Raw genomic sequence first — 15,468 nt, forward strand, 5'->3', positions numbered from 1 at the left:
CAATCCTTACCAGTGAAAGATTTTGTTTAAGGATGTTGGCAACCTTCATGTGCTTCCTCCTGTAAATATATAAAGTATTTCTCTCTGCATTTTTTCAAATTCATTATTTTCAGTTTGCTATCATTTTTTTTTATCCTTTTACTTTTTCCTTTGTCGAATTTACAATTTGTTTTTTCATTAATTTTCTCTTTTGCTAAATTGTTTCATTTTCTCCTTATTTCCTAATTTCTGTAGAATCTAAACTTTTGTTATGTCCATACGTTTGTTACTTATTTATTTTATTTTTCCTTCTGTTTATTTATTCATGATAATTTGATATCTTTCCTCTTTTTTTTTCTCATTTTACCATCCTTATCTCTCCTTTTCATTCTGTTTTCATTCTTTCTTTCTTTGTTTCTTCTTCCTTTCTGAAAATCTCTGCTGTATAGGGGTGGGATTTTGCTGCTTTTCAGGTTTGTTGGGGTATAAACGTAGAAGGGTACACGGGCTTGTAGTTCGTCGGGCACCTATTATTAAATTACTTGTAACACAGACAGAGGAGAGCAGCATTTTTTTCGATGGGGCAGAGATTGAAGCCTAACTGAAAGGGCGGGATCTATTAGGCTGGCTTCTCCATTTTGAACCATGTCTAAGAGTGAGAGACTAGTAGCAGATCCCCCAGCCCAAATGTGGCAACAGTACTCTATACATCGGCGAATGGATGCCTTGTAGAGGTACAGGATAATCTCAGGCGTAAGGAAATTTCTAGCATGGTGGAGAGAGCCTACTTTTTTTCAGCAGCCTTGGCAATACGCTTAAGGTATCTGTTCTAAATATTGTTTCCTGTGAATGTTAAGAGTTTGAAGGAATTACTTTCAGGTAATGTATCATTAGCCATGTCTATGAGTGGTTGAGAAGATTTCTTGTAATTATTAAAGCTTAGTCTTGGCAGCATTGAATGTGACCATCCATTTTTGTTCCCATTAAACTAATGCTTTCTTTAAATAATTTAATATTTCCTTTCTTTATACGTTTTATTTATTTTTATTTATTTTTCCCGTCTTAATCCTCTCGCTGTCTCTTCTTTAAATATTTTATATTCATTTATTTACTCCTTATCTCTTAAAATTTTGTCTTCTTTATTTATGTTTTCAATTTTTCATTGTATTCTTTCTCAAATTTATTAATTTTCTTTAGTCTTTTTTTAACATTATTATTTTTCTTGTGTTTCTTATGTTTTATTTTTTCTCTTTGTTTCCTGGCTACTTCCATTTTCCTTTATTTTCTTAAAATACCCTTTATTCCCCCCCCCGGGCAAAGGAAGGTAGATCTGTAAATTCGCCACTCGTCCATTAGTCCGTTCGTCCGTTCGTTTGTCCGCACTTTTTTATTATAACAATGCCTTGATTTTTTTTTAATTTTGAACAAACATTAAACATGATATGAGTAAAAATGTAAAAGTACGGATTTCCGGGAAAACTCCGGTTGCTTCCCTAGGGGTGCATTTCGGCTTAAAATGGATAAAATTTACACCTTTTTTTAATTCTATTTTTTTTTAAACAAAAAATTGATGCCTTAGATTTTTATAAAACTTACTGAAAAATTGCAACTAACTGATTTCTATATGATTTTTTTGTCTATACTTCGCGATGACTTATGGGTGTGCCCGTGGGGCTCTTAAGGACTAATAAAACACACCATTTCTGGGACTATTTTACCATATTTGTCTAAAATGTTCTGTGTATGTCTATTTATCAGCAGTTTTGCATGGTGCTGAACTCTAATCTAAATATTTTAAGGCCTTTAGAACTTTTGAGGCTAAATGGGGGAGGGGGTAAATGATGGACTTAGTCATTTCGTTTTTTTGCATGGTGCAGAACTCAAATGTACATATGTTAAGGCCTAAAACTACACCTTTTGTTCATTTCACCATGGTTTGGGGACTTTGGGGATTAAATGGGTAGAGGGAGTGCTGAACTTAGTCATTGTTTTATGCTTCATTTACTGTGCACTCACGAGGGACCACGCATGCTTCCCTTATTTTCTTCTTTATTTGTTTCTCTCATTCTGATGTTCTGTTCTTTTTTATAATTTGTTTTCATTTTTTTTACTTTTGTGTTTTTTTTTTTACTTTTTTATTTTTCATTATTTTCTTTCCGTCTTTTCTATATTCATTTTAGTTCTTCACATTTTTCTAATTACTTTTTGTATTTTAAATTTCCATTTTTTTCTCATATTTTTCACTCAAATAATTTTCATGCATTTTCCTTCTTTCTATCTGCTTTCTTTTATTATCCTCTATTTTTTATTTCGTTTTTTTACTTTCCGTTCTATTTTTGTTTTTTACTTCTTTTATTTCGTTTATCCGTTTTCTCCCTCTTTCTTTCTGTTATCTTTCTTTTCTTTTTCTTTTACTTTCGTTTTTCTCATTTTCCCTTTTTATCTTAATTTCATCCATTTTCCTCTATTATCTTCTTTCCTTTGCTTTTCTTCTGTTTTCTCGTTCTATTATGTCTTATTCTGCATGATTTTCTGTTTTCATTCTTTCTTTCTCTGCTATTCTTCTATAATTTCGTGACACTTTTAATTTCATTTTCCTACTTATCGCCGCTTTCTTTTGAGGTGCTGATTTAACTCGTATTCAATTGAACAGTATGCCCCCTGGCAGGTTCCGTAGAGAGAAAAGGCGAGCCCAGCTACCAGATTGCAACTCCCGCCTTTCCTTCTCATTTTCAAACAACCTCTCCAATTTTCGATCCCTTTTCCTATTATATCCTTAAATCAAAGATGAATAATAAAAAAAAATACAAACTGTACGATTAAAAAAAACAGTATAGAACCGAAATCCTTGATAAATTATGGGCAGTTTTTATGTGTCTTCCCTTGCCCTCTAATGACAGGGAGTTCCGTTTCCACTATGATGGGTGTGGGTTGAAATGCGGGAGGGATTACCTACCCATATTGTCTACGAGTTCGTTAGGGATATCATATGAACAGACGCGTTCCATGTATTGTTTTATTCGAAATTATATCAGCCTTTGTTAATTCATTACTATGGCGTTTTCACCTAGGCGTAGTTGTCAACTATTTATATATCTCTGGCTATATCCCACATTCTCACTCATATATAGACACACAAACACGCGTACATACACACATACATACACACACACCGTAACACACACACACACATATATATTATATTATATTATATTATATTATTATTTACTAGCATACCGCCTGGCGTTGCCTGGTCGTAAATTCCACGTAATATATGCTATTTTAATTTACGCATATTTTGTATTTATTATTGTAGAGCCAATTTACTATTAGTTCTGCTAATTGTTTCTCAATCCTGGACATGGTTCAAATGAGAGTTGCCAACCTGATAGGCCCTGAACTGTCATCTAGGCTTCAACCTCTGTCTCACAGACGATATTTTGCATCCCTCTGCCTGTTCTACAAGTATGTTAATGGTAGATGCTCCGACGAACTACAAGACCTTGTACATCCTCGACGCAAACCCGACAAGCCTTACACAGTAGAGATCCCTAGATGTAAGTAAGCCTTCTACTCTAAAAGTTACTTCTCAAGAACAACTAGATTCTGGGATTTCCTTCCTGGTTCCTGCTTCGCCAGTTGTACTGACATGCTGACTTCAAGTATAATGTGAACAGACATCTTGCTGCTCAAGTCCCTACATTGTATCCCTGCAACTTATGTCCCTGATTGTAGCCTGCTGCATAAAAGTGGCATTGTGTCTTGTTTGGGGTGAAAATGTAATTATAAAATAAATTAATATATTGCACCCAATTGTCTTAACGATAGCCGCCCGGCGTAGCCCAATCGTAAGCAATGCTTAGATATGATATTTTACTTTGCACATATTTTGTATTTGTTAATATGGAGTCAATTATTTAATAATTATTGTATTATACTCAATATATATTAGTTATTTTAAATTTGTTTTTTAATATGATCTGAATACCATCAATGTAAACCGAAACTAAAACATTTAGTTTACCAGCAGTATTCGATATCATATTACATAGAAACAAATGCATTACAGACCTTAAGAAATCAATGCAGTTTATCAGATAAATGTATATTTGCACATGCATAACAGGCATACGTTTAGTCGATTTACGTCTCCAAGTTTCAATATTTATTGTTTTGAACCCATAGTATCTATTTTACCGACTATCAACGACTTCTTCCGTTCGGTAAATGGAAGAGGGTCATACATTTTATTACATCCAAAATATATTTTCAAATAGTTGTACTTGTGCTTTTTTTAAATTTCATTTATCCATAGGAAGTCTCGAAATAAAGACAAAACGTTGATGAACACATAACTTGGTGTTGTCTTTTTTATTTCACTTTTTCCTCAGAATACCATTTCCATTATTCTCATCATGTATATATATATCTATAGTAGATTACCCGTGACCCGTTGGGTCAGTATGTTATATTAGCTATGGAATTAATGTATATTAGCTATGAAATTAATAATTTTTTGTGAGATAACAGTAACATTTCTATGAAAGTATATTAAAATGAAAAAAGAATATGGATAGATTTCTGTGAGTCGTTCTGCTTATAATTGTATATTTTTGAAAAAAAAAATCAAGCCATTCAATTATAAGTGGTTTGCTATACTCAAAGGTAATTGTGTCCTGAACAGATACCGGCACTTGATGACGAGTGTTGACCCTTCGCAAATATTGGTTTATTTAGCGATGAAAAACTTTTTCAGGCAAGAAAAAAATTTAAGTTAAAGAAAATGCCATATTGATAAATGGTAGTCACATTTAATTCTCATAGATGAGCAGCAACAACACCATACACAATGTTTATAAATTCTTGTAAAGTTAACTTGGAGTTTTCTAAAAAAGATCCTTTTTTAATGATTCTTATGAATTTTGCACCAAAAGATCTTCGTGTCACTGAGAATCGTCTCCTGATGACAAACACTACCTCGCATCGTAGATGCAAGTATTTTTTGTTTTTTGAGGAAATTATGAGAAGAATCCTTTGTCCACTGAAATAGTTGCATAAGGATTTTTTTATTATAAATGTACAAAAAATATTTAGTATTATAAATGTACAAAAAATATTTAGTAGAGAAAATAAAATAAACATGAATTAAAATGAAATAAAATAAACATAAATTTAAAATTTAAAATGAAATAAAGTAAAATAAAAACAAGCACAAAATAAAAGTATGAATGTAATTTACTCAAAGGAAAAAAGTCAGAACAGAAAACACGCTCGATTAATTATGAGTATAAAATACATTTCGCATTTTTAATTTTTTTTTTCCTGAAAAAGGTTTTTAATGGCTAAATAGACTAATGTTTGCGCAGGGTCCACACTCGTCATCATGTACACAGATATCATAATACTAAAAGTTAAATTCAAATTTTTATACATATTTTAATTTAAACGCGAAAAAAAAACCCAATTAGGACGCTGAAAACGTACACAGTAAAACAATACGTTTTATCATCGCGTTGATTATGTACGCATGCAGAACCGGAAGTCATAATCCGGATGTTAGGTTACAACATTCATTACAAGGTCATTTGAGTTTTATTACTATGTATATATATATATATATATATATATATATATATATATATATGTATATATATATCTGTGTATATATTTATATATCTGTGGAATCATATTTTCAATTATATTTCTACATTAATTTATGAAGATTAATCTAATTAAAGTGCATATAACAAATAAATACAAAAGTCTATATCCAAAAATTCATGATGTCGACAATTTTACAATTTATTCTTTTCATTATGATAAAATTCACAACTTTTGACAACTGTTTCGTAGCGCAATGCCACTCATTTAAGTATTATATCAAAATGACGTAATAAAAGATGGAATAAAATTGCGATTTCTCTTCTAATTTTCAAATATTATCGTCATTCCCAAATGCATTTTACTTTCTTTTTATGGGTTTATAGTTGCATTTTTTTCTGAGGAGTAAAGGTCAGAATAAAGTCCTTCATCGAAATAATAATTAAATGAATGATTATACGCCACGGAAGAGTCGCTGTCAAGAATTGTGAATGTCAACGTAATTAAAGGAATAAAATTGTAAGCTTGGCAACATCATTAAATTTGAAATATAGACTTTTGTCATTATTTGTTATATATATATATATATATATATATATATATATATATATATATATATATATATATATATATATATATACCCAAAATCTCTGCCCTGTATACAGGGGGAACTAAAATGATTTGAAATAACAGCTAGAGGAGTCTTTGATTTTCATACCCAAAGTAAATTCCACAGAGTATAAAGATTATTTCATACAAAAGATACTTATAATTGTACTTTATTACTAAAAGAGGGCAGATATAACACATGAGAAATATTTAGAATCAAGTCAAACGAGCCTTCATTTGTACAATTCTGATCAACAGTACTTGAGATTAGGAACTTATAAAATTGCCAAAAAGAGGGAGTATATATATATATATATATATATATATAATGATAATATATATTCATGCACAATTACTGAGCTCCCACGCAATCCTCCCATAACAGACACTAATATCTCGTCTTCAAGTTATCCTTCTTCCTATCCTCCATCTGATATAGTTACTAATCCAATATACCACTCGAGCAGCCCCTCCATTTACAATTATACAACTAGCAAGAATAATAATAATAATAATAATAATAATAATAAGAAGAAGAAGAAGAAGAATTCTCCTAACAGCCATTCCAACGCTAACAACACTCATTATGCCCTCCAAAACAGTCGTCGTACTATCATTGTCCCACCCTTTTTTGAACAAAATGAACAAAATTAAAACTATTTAACTAATACAAATCAGCAAATTAATATTGGTATCAGACCTCGAACTTTTAATAAAGTACATACATATATCGGCGCTACTTCAACATTAATTAAGAAAAGAATATCAAACCACATTTCTTCTTTTAACAACCATAATTCTAATAATAATCAAGGAACTTCTCTAACCACTTTAATTAAAAAACTTAATTATAATAATACCCCCTTCTCAATCAAATGGACTATTATAAAAAAAAGTTAAGTCTTATACTCCAGGTTCTAAGTCATTTCGCCTCTGCACAACCGAAGCTATAACTATAATTACTTTCCCTCAAAGTAACAATATAATAAATTCTAAAAACGAACTGACCTCTTTCTGTAAACATAAGTCCAAATTTAATTATGGTAATTTTTAAATTACATAGCTATTACTTTCAGATATATATAATTTTTCTTTAACATTATCGTTTTTTTCTCCATACTGTCTTAATACTTTATAACTTAATAATCCTTTTTATAATTCTTTATTTCTTCTTTTCTTGGGCGTTTTTTTTTATCTGCAATTTCCGTTTTAGTCATGGGATATTCCTATCTATCAAATATATCAATTTACCTATACATTCATATCCTGTGTGTATATTTACTTATATTTTACTATATGCATTTACTTACATACTTACTTGCTTTATCCGGAATTTGCAGGTACCTGCCATCCTCTCCCTTTAAATTTTTATTTATTTTTTTGTTTTATATTTTATTTTTTTATTTTAATTTTATTTTTTTATTTATTTTTTTAATTTTTATTTATCTTTTCCGTTTAATGTATTTTAATAACTCTTGCTGACATTTTCGTAAATAATAACCTCTACATTTCAGTTGACCTCTTTTTTGCCCTATATTTTTTGCACCTTTTAACGCTATCTTGTCTGGGTCATTTTGACATTTGCTTTTCTGTTTTATATTAAATTCTATCACTATTTAATCTTTTTCCCCTCTTCTTCTTCACTGATTTTTCTTAATTACACTTTTTCTCGGCAGTCGTATATGACGTATATTTTATTTTTATTTTATTAATATTATTGTAACTTTTCCCCCTTTTCCTTGTGTAATTTTATGAATTATTCCACGGACTTCGGCCTTTTGGATTATTTTGAACCATCTTCCAATTACGCGATTTCCTTGGATTTTACTTGTGGGAATGGAAATTTAATTGACTTTTTGGATTTTACCGTCATTGGATACTTTACCTTTCACCAGAATATCCATTCACGTGAAATCACCTTTTTCTTCACCCTATTCCCTATGCTTCACTTTTGTTATCAAGTAAGATCTTTGACCTACTTGCAGTTTCATCAAATACGTTTGTGTACAAAATCCGATCCAGCATTTTGCTAATTATTACCTCTGATTAGAAGGAATGTATTTTTGGAAACTCCGCGGATTAAGGACTATCCACTTATTTAGTGTTTCCGCGTTTTAAGATGTTTTATTAACTATTTTCTCTCTCATACATATATATATATATATATATATATATATATATATATATACTGCGTGTCAAATTATTAACGAGATAACATTTTTTGCCAGTTTCAGAAACTTACCGGTAGTTTCGTATGAAAAGCTCCTGAAGCGTTGGTACTGCTGAGCTGCGCATACTGTCAAATTTTCGTACTATTCCGTGCAATGTAAACAACGTGCCATCGTAATTGCTGAATCCACGGTATTTAAGATGTGCCAAATTATTTACGAGGCAGTTTGTTTCGTCAATAAAATGGGTCGTAAATGTGATTTGATTAGTTCTGAAAAGCCTACTATTACAGAACAGCTAGCAAAAGGCAAAACTATCCCCGAAATATCGAAAATGATATGAAGCCGGATCAAAAAGTAATCGGTGTAGCCTTCTGAAAGAAGTGGTGCAGATTGTAAAGCCTGTGGCAAAGCCTCCGTTAAAGCAACATCACATACAAAACCGATTGAAATGGGCAGAGAATAACATGAAAACGGATTTTTAGAAAGTTTTGTTCACGGATGAAGAGCGTGTCACTCTTGATGACCCAGATGACTGGTAAGGGATGGGCCCTAAATTGACAACATCGTCATCAGCGTTTAAGGCGCCAACAAGGTGGTGGTGGGATAATGATTTGGGCTGGGATTATCGGAGGTACTTTAGTTGGCCTATGGAGAGTTCCAGAAGGATAAAAATGACGTCAAATGCTTACATAGCTTTTCTGAAGGAGCACTTTGGACCATGGCTGAAGAAGCAAAGGTTGACGTTCAGAAGAACCATTATTTTTATGCAGTATAATGCTCCCTCTCACGCAGTAAACAAAAGCAAATAGTGTTTCCAACAACTGGGGTGCTCTGGGCTACGGAAGATGGGGTGGTCTGCGAATTCACCAGATTTGAACCCAATTGAGAACCTTTGGAGTATCATGGAGCGACGTCTCTATGCAAGTGGACTCCAATTTAAGAGCAAAGATGAGTCGTGGGATGCTCTCCAAGAGGTACCACGTTGTGGGAGATGCTCTCCAAGAGGTATCCCAAGTAATAAATGTTGACGAAAACAGAAATTTGAATAATTCTGTGGACCAACCTCTTTTACAAGTCATTCATAAAGAAGATCGCATATCCCCTACTAATTATGTCAACGTAGAAAATGTTATATATTTATTGCGTTCTAAGCAGTTTTCCTAGTTAATTTAATGTTTGGAAATTATTTCAATAAACAAGTTATCGGAATATTGTGTTTTTTTCTCAACCTCGTTAATAATTTTACACAATGAAATCAACAGATATTCCTGTCTTCTGCCGTAGTTTCGCTAATACTGCTTTAAATACTTTTATTTTCTGACTGTAGTAGCTGAATAGTATTGTAAGCACTTTCTTAAAGTTTCATGGATTTTTATTTACTTGTTTCTTAAATATTAAAAAAAATGTAAACTCGTTAATAATTTGATACGCAGTGTATTAGCATGGATACATAGCGTTGCCAGGATCGACATGATGTTCGGTTGGGCCACACTGGCTATACTAAGAATATTGAGCAGTTTTTCATTATTATATGCCAACTCCATCGTTAGCCCAACAAAGATTTCAAAAATAAAAGAACGGATAAAAACACAAAATGTACCCCCCCTAAAAAAGAAGAAGTGCGTAACAAACTCTCCACCAGATATTTCGGCAGAAGGGATACGAACAGAAACTATTCTCTGGATATTTTGCACCTTTTATTACTATATTCTAGTTTAAGCGACGTTCTTTTATGCTACCTCAGTCTAGAAAGATTTGTTTTTACGGTCTGTTGCAACGAAAACAAGCTGTAAGTAATTCAGTTTCAAAAATACTAAAGTAGAATTGTATAAACGGAAATACACGTTTTTATGTTATGAAAAAGATGACTTATGACTTATTGTGTTATTTAAGAAAAAAAAAATAGCAGATGTACAAAAAACTGTGAAGGAAAACAACTGGTAAAAAAATGTAAATGAAAGTTGTTTATTTTTTTTTGTTTTTGTTTAAAATAAAACACCGTAGTTGAATTGGAACGTTTGTTTATTTTTAAATAAATATCCACTGGACCACAACGCTAATTGCGAAATCAGGGAGATTATCTTATTTAAACTAATTTCAAAAATAATACTTGAAAGTTTTTAGTTTTAATATCCGCCGAAAAAGAAAACAAAAACAAAAGAACAAAGCCGGCATCCAGGGGAAATAACTCAAAACGGTGTATAAAAATCGATCTCGTTAAAAATAGATTACATTAAATATGTTACCAATATAAATCAAATTTGAGTAATAAACTTAAATAGAACAGATAAAGCAAGTCTCGCACTATAAACAATAACTAACACACTGCTATTTAATAACATCGATTTTCCTTAATGTAATATGCAAATGGCGTCACTTTTTAATCGTATATTTTGCAATAAATATACTATATATAGGAACGGATTATATATGAAGTAATAAACCTTTTGTATATATATTGATCAAATTGTGAACAAACAAACAAATAAACAACTAAACGTACAGGAATACTATAGTAAATCTATATCAAAAACACTTGTAAACGTTTTTTTCTAATATTTTAATTTTTTTTATTTCCATACTTTGTGGACCAGGCGCGCACGCAGACCCCACAATTTTAATGAACCACCGTTCTGCCAGATCATACATACTCATTCCTGTGTCTTGATACATCTATCATTATATGTAATAAATTTTTTTTAAAATAGTCAACCATATAGGAGCCTATTCATGACCAGACACACACACACACACACACACACACACAGACATGCAGTTTTATATTATATATATATATATATATATATATATATATATATATATATATATAAAAACAGAGATGTGTGTGCCACAGACGATTTCTGATTGGTTAATTCAATAATCACATCTCCTAAAAAAACAATGGTTTCTACGCTCTTACCTTTACCATAAAATATTATGGCTTTATTTATTGTCCATCTTGGAATGGTTTAATTTTTTCATAACTTGTTATTTACAAATTAAAAAAATACGAAACTTACACAATCTAACAATCCAACCTACGACATCACGGCCGCCATTCTGGTGCTAGCCGCAGACACGTACACACAACACGAAAACAATGTTTTGAAAATCTAGCAAAAATTAATTTTCCTGAAATTTTTCAATATTTAAAAATAAATTATGCCGGCTGATAAAATTTTTAAACTTTTTTTTAAAGCTAGAAAGATAAAATTTAAAAATACTTATTTTTATGTAAAACGCGCGTTCACTCGTGGTCTTTTCATTTCGGGTTTGTATTACTGTACACATAGATTCGAAAAAGTTGTCAAAAAACAAATATATAACAAATAAATGTTATCAAAGGCAAGATAAGTTACTTTTCTACCAAACTGGATATATTTTTCGTGTTTTTATTCAATGTAACATATTAATTCAGCTCGAAAAACGGGTTTGTATTACTGTACACATAGATTCGAAGAAGTTGATAAGATACGAAACAATATGCATAATATAAACACAGCACGAAAACACGAGCACACACGCACACACACTCACGTCCACTACCGTCCTTGACTACGTCACGTTGTTATGGCAACACGATAAATACACAGCAAATTTGATTTTCTTCATTTATACGCAAATATTACGCAAATATAAATCATATAGAATATCTGTATGAATATAATTACACGTAATAGTTAAATAAAGATGATCATCGTATAAGAGAACCAAAAAAAAACTAATAGGGAATTAATTAAAAACGATAAAAAATATGCACATTAGCTAGATCTTTTGTAGATGAATGCAATTCCACGACTCATAAATGACAAAGTTGTATTTTCTTTTTAAATAAATAGAAAAAAGGGGTGTTGATAAGACTATCAATGCACACAAAAAAATATAGAATTATTTTTGGGTAAAGTTCCCCCGGGTTTTTCTTTCACTTCAGTAAATAATGGTATTTTGTTATATATATGGCGTACTATTATCTTTATATATATGATGTCTATGTTTATATATATATATATATATATATATATATATATATATATATATATATAAGTGATAGTGTCTGTGTGTGTCTGTGCGTCTGTGTGCATTTCCCTACGCTAAAACTCTGTCAATTTTAAGCCTACAGATTCGAAATTTGATATACAGGGTACTGAGATTTGGGAAAATCGATGTGATAGGTTTTCGACAGAAATTTGGCGATTAAGTGGTCAATATTCAACAATTTGACCTTTGAGAACTCTACCAAACTCCTCCTACAATTTAGGGTCTAAACACGTGATATTTTATATATAGATTCCTTGGACATGGATCTAACTTATTAACTTTACTTGATCCTTAAACAATAAATGTTAAGATGTCATAATAGGGGTCAAAGTTTATACAAATTGACCTTTTTTTTCCTAAGCATACACTTCAAAACACCTGGGCAACGCCGGGCACCGATTATCTAGTATATATATATATATATATATATATATATATATATATATATATATATATATATATATATATATATTGATAAGTATATGTACTCGTAGTTAAATTGAATATTTAAATGCTCATATCTTGGGTTCTACGGAACGAAACTATATAGAGAGTTTTCAGGTTTTTGAAGATTATAATACTATTTTTGGTTAAAATTTTATGACAATTGTTACAAGAGACCCTATACGTCAACAAAATAGAATATGCACAAATGTGCCATCATTTGTGTATATGATGTCCTGTAGACCAGCTGAAGTTTTGCTGCTTCGGTTATCTCTACTGTGCCCTTGCCAGGCCACTAATATATATATATATATATATATATATATATATATATGTCTACACTTCCTCCGATGTTAATTCAGGTATTTATCAAAAGTTACTCAATGATAATCAAATCATAATTATAGTATACTTTTTTTGTTTTTATAAAATTATTAGCAACATATGTGCATACATGTTTCTGGTGCGATTTCGTTAGAAATACATCATATGGCAGAATGTTTCAATTAAACTGGATTTTAAATACTCCCTAAAATATATTTTAAATTTTAAATTCGGAGCAATGGATTTGCATTTTTAACAGAAGCGTGTAGACATTATATATCTAATAAATAATAAAAAAAAAAACTATATATATTATATAAGTCCAATGAAACAGCAATAAACATCATTTAAATATTTACGAAACTACCATTGCAAAAGTATTTCATTCAGCGTTGAACTGCACACCAAAATCATAGTTTATATGCGTTCTTTTATTGTTTATGGTCTCGATTCAAACAAAGTTGATTTATCACCTTTCTGTTCAAACTACTTCGATACATTCATATAAAAATACACTTATGCATTATGATAATGTATTATTTATCGATTTTTCTTTCCAGGTTTACTTGGCCATTGTTCAGTGTATATTATACACACACATCTATAGATATAAAGTAGTGGCGTTCGTGTGTGTGCCCTTGTGTACGACACTCCAACAGACCAATCCACTGGAGCGATCATGACAAAATCTGGTATGATGATGGTCCCCCACCTAGGATGATGAACACCATTTTTCAATTTTAAGATCGAAGGACAAAGTCATAGCCTTTGGAAATATATTCTCTCCCTTCACCACTGAACCGATCATGATGATAATCTCCGACATAAAGATGGTGCACCCTGTTGTTCAAGGTCAAGGTCAAATGTTAGGGTCGATACTTGGCTCGTAAATATATACATAAATATCTATATATTTGCTAGTATATATATATATATATATATATATTTATACATATTCGAGTATATATATACATACATCTATATATATATATTTATATATATTCGAGTATATATATACATACATCTATCTATCTATATATATATATGTATTTATTTATATATATTCTAGTATATATATATATATATATACATACGTCTATATATATATGTATATATGTATATATATATATATATATATATACAATTATAAAACTTAAATGACCTTGTAATAATGTATGTAACTAACTTTCCGGTTTATGATATCTGGTTGCGCATGCGCGCATGAACTGGACACTGAAATATTAACAAAATCTGGACGTGTTGGCGTAAAAACACAATGTATAATGATTCATCTTTTACATATCGTTGTTCGAGAATTTGAAATGAGAAAATTTAATTTTCCTACAAGGATTACATATAAAATCACTATTTTGTTTTACTTATGAACTTCGTACACAGAAAAATACAAAATACAAAAGCTTGGTTGATGTTACTTTGACTTGTTTATATAAACTACGGAATGCCTTCAATAAGGTTCCAGATATTTAATTCGTACAGTCATTTAACATTGTCGCAGACTCTTGAAAATTGAATACGTCTTATGAGAAGACTGGCTGATTTTTTTCATGATTTCAGGTTCAAGGGAAATGGAATACACCATTGTAAATCCTGATTGTCAAAATTAATGTATTAATAAAAGGCAATCTAAACGTGAGCCAACATTAGCAGAACGATACGCAATAAAATTTTGTTTTAAACTGGATGAAAATAAGACACAGAAACGTATGGAATGTTTTAGACTGCTTTTGGACCATCTTGCATAAATTGAGCATTGTTATTTTAGTGGTATGTGAGATTCAATAAAAGGGTGGGATTCTTTGAGGAATGATAATAGGTAAGGGAGGAGTAAATATCGGAGTTGATTCGTCAAAAAGAATTTCATGGATAAGAACGATCGAGTGTCTGTAGAGACGATAAGTACAAAGTTTGATGTCAGTGTGGGAACTGTGACGCAATTATTCGTGCGGAACTGTAGATGAGGAAAATTTGCGTGAAATTTGTTCCAAGGTTCAGTTAACAACTTTATCCTTGTCACAGACTATTTGACCAAGATTAGCATCAAGACAGTTGCTTACCATCCCTATAGTCCGTATTCTGCCCCCGACTTTTGGCCATTCTCTAAGATAATGGAAAACCTCATAAAGCTGTACTTATGAGACAACTGAGAAGATAAGGCTCTGGCGAGGGTCATAGACACGCTCACACAAGGCGCCTTTCGTGTTGCCTTCTAGAAGATTTTAGAACAGTACAAGTGTATACAAACCGGATGAGATTACTTTGTGTGTTGAGAATAAAAAATATA

The sequence above is a fragment of the Euprymna scolopes genome, chromosome 18 (assembly GCF_053919585.1).
Source record: "Euprymna scolopes isolate OS-2025 chromosome 18, ASM5391958v1, whole genome shotgun sequence".
Classification (NCBI taxonomy): domain Eukaryota; kingdom Metazoa; phylum Mollusca; class Cephalopoda; order Sepiida; family Sepiolidae; genus Euprymna; species Euprymna scolopes.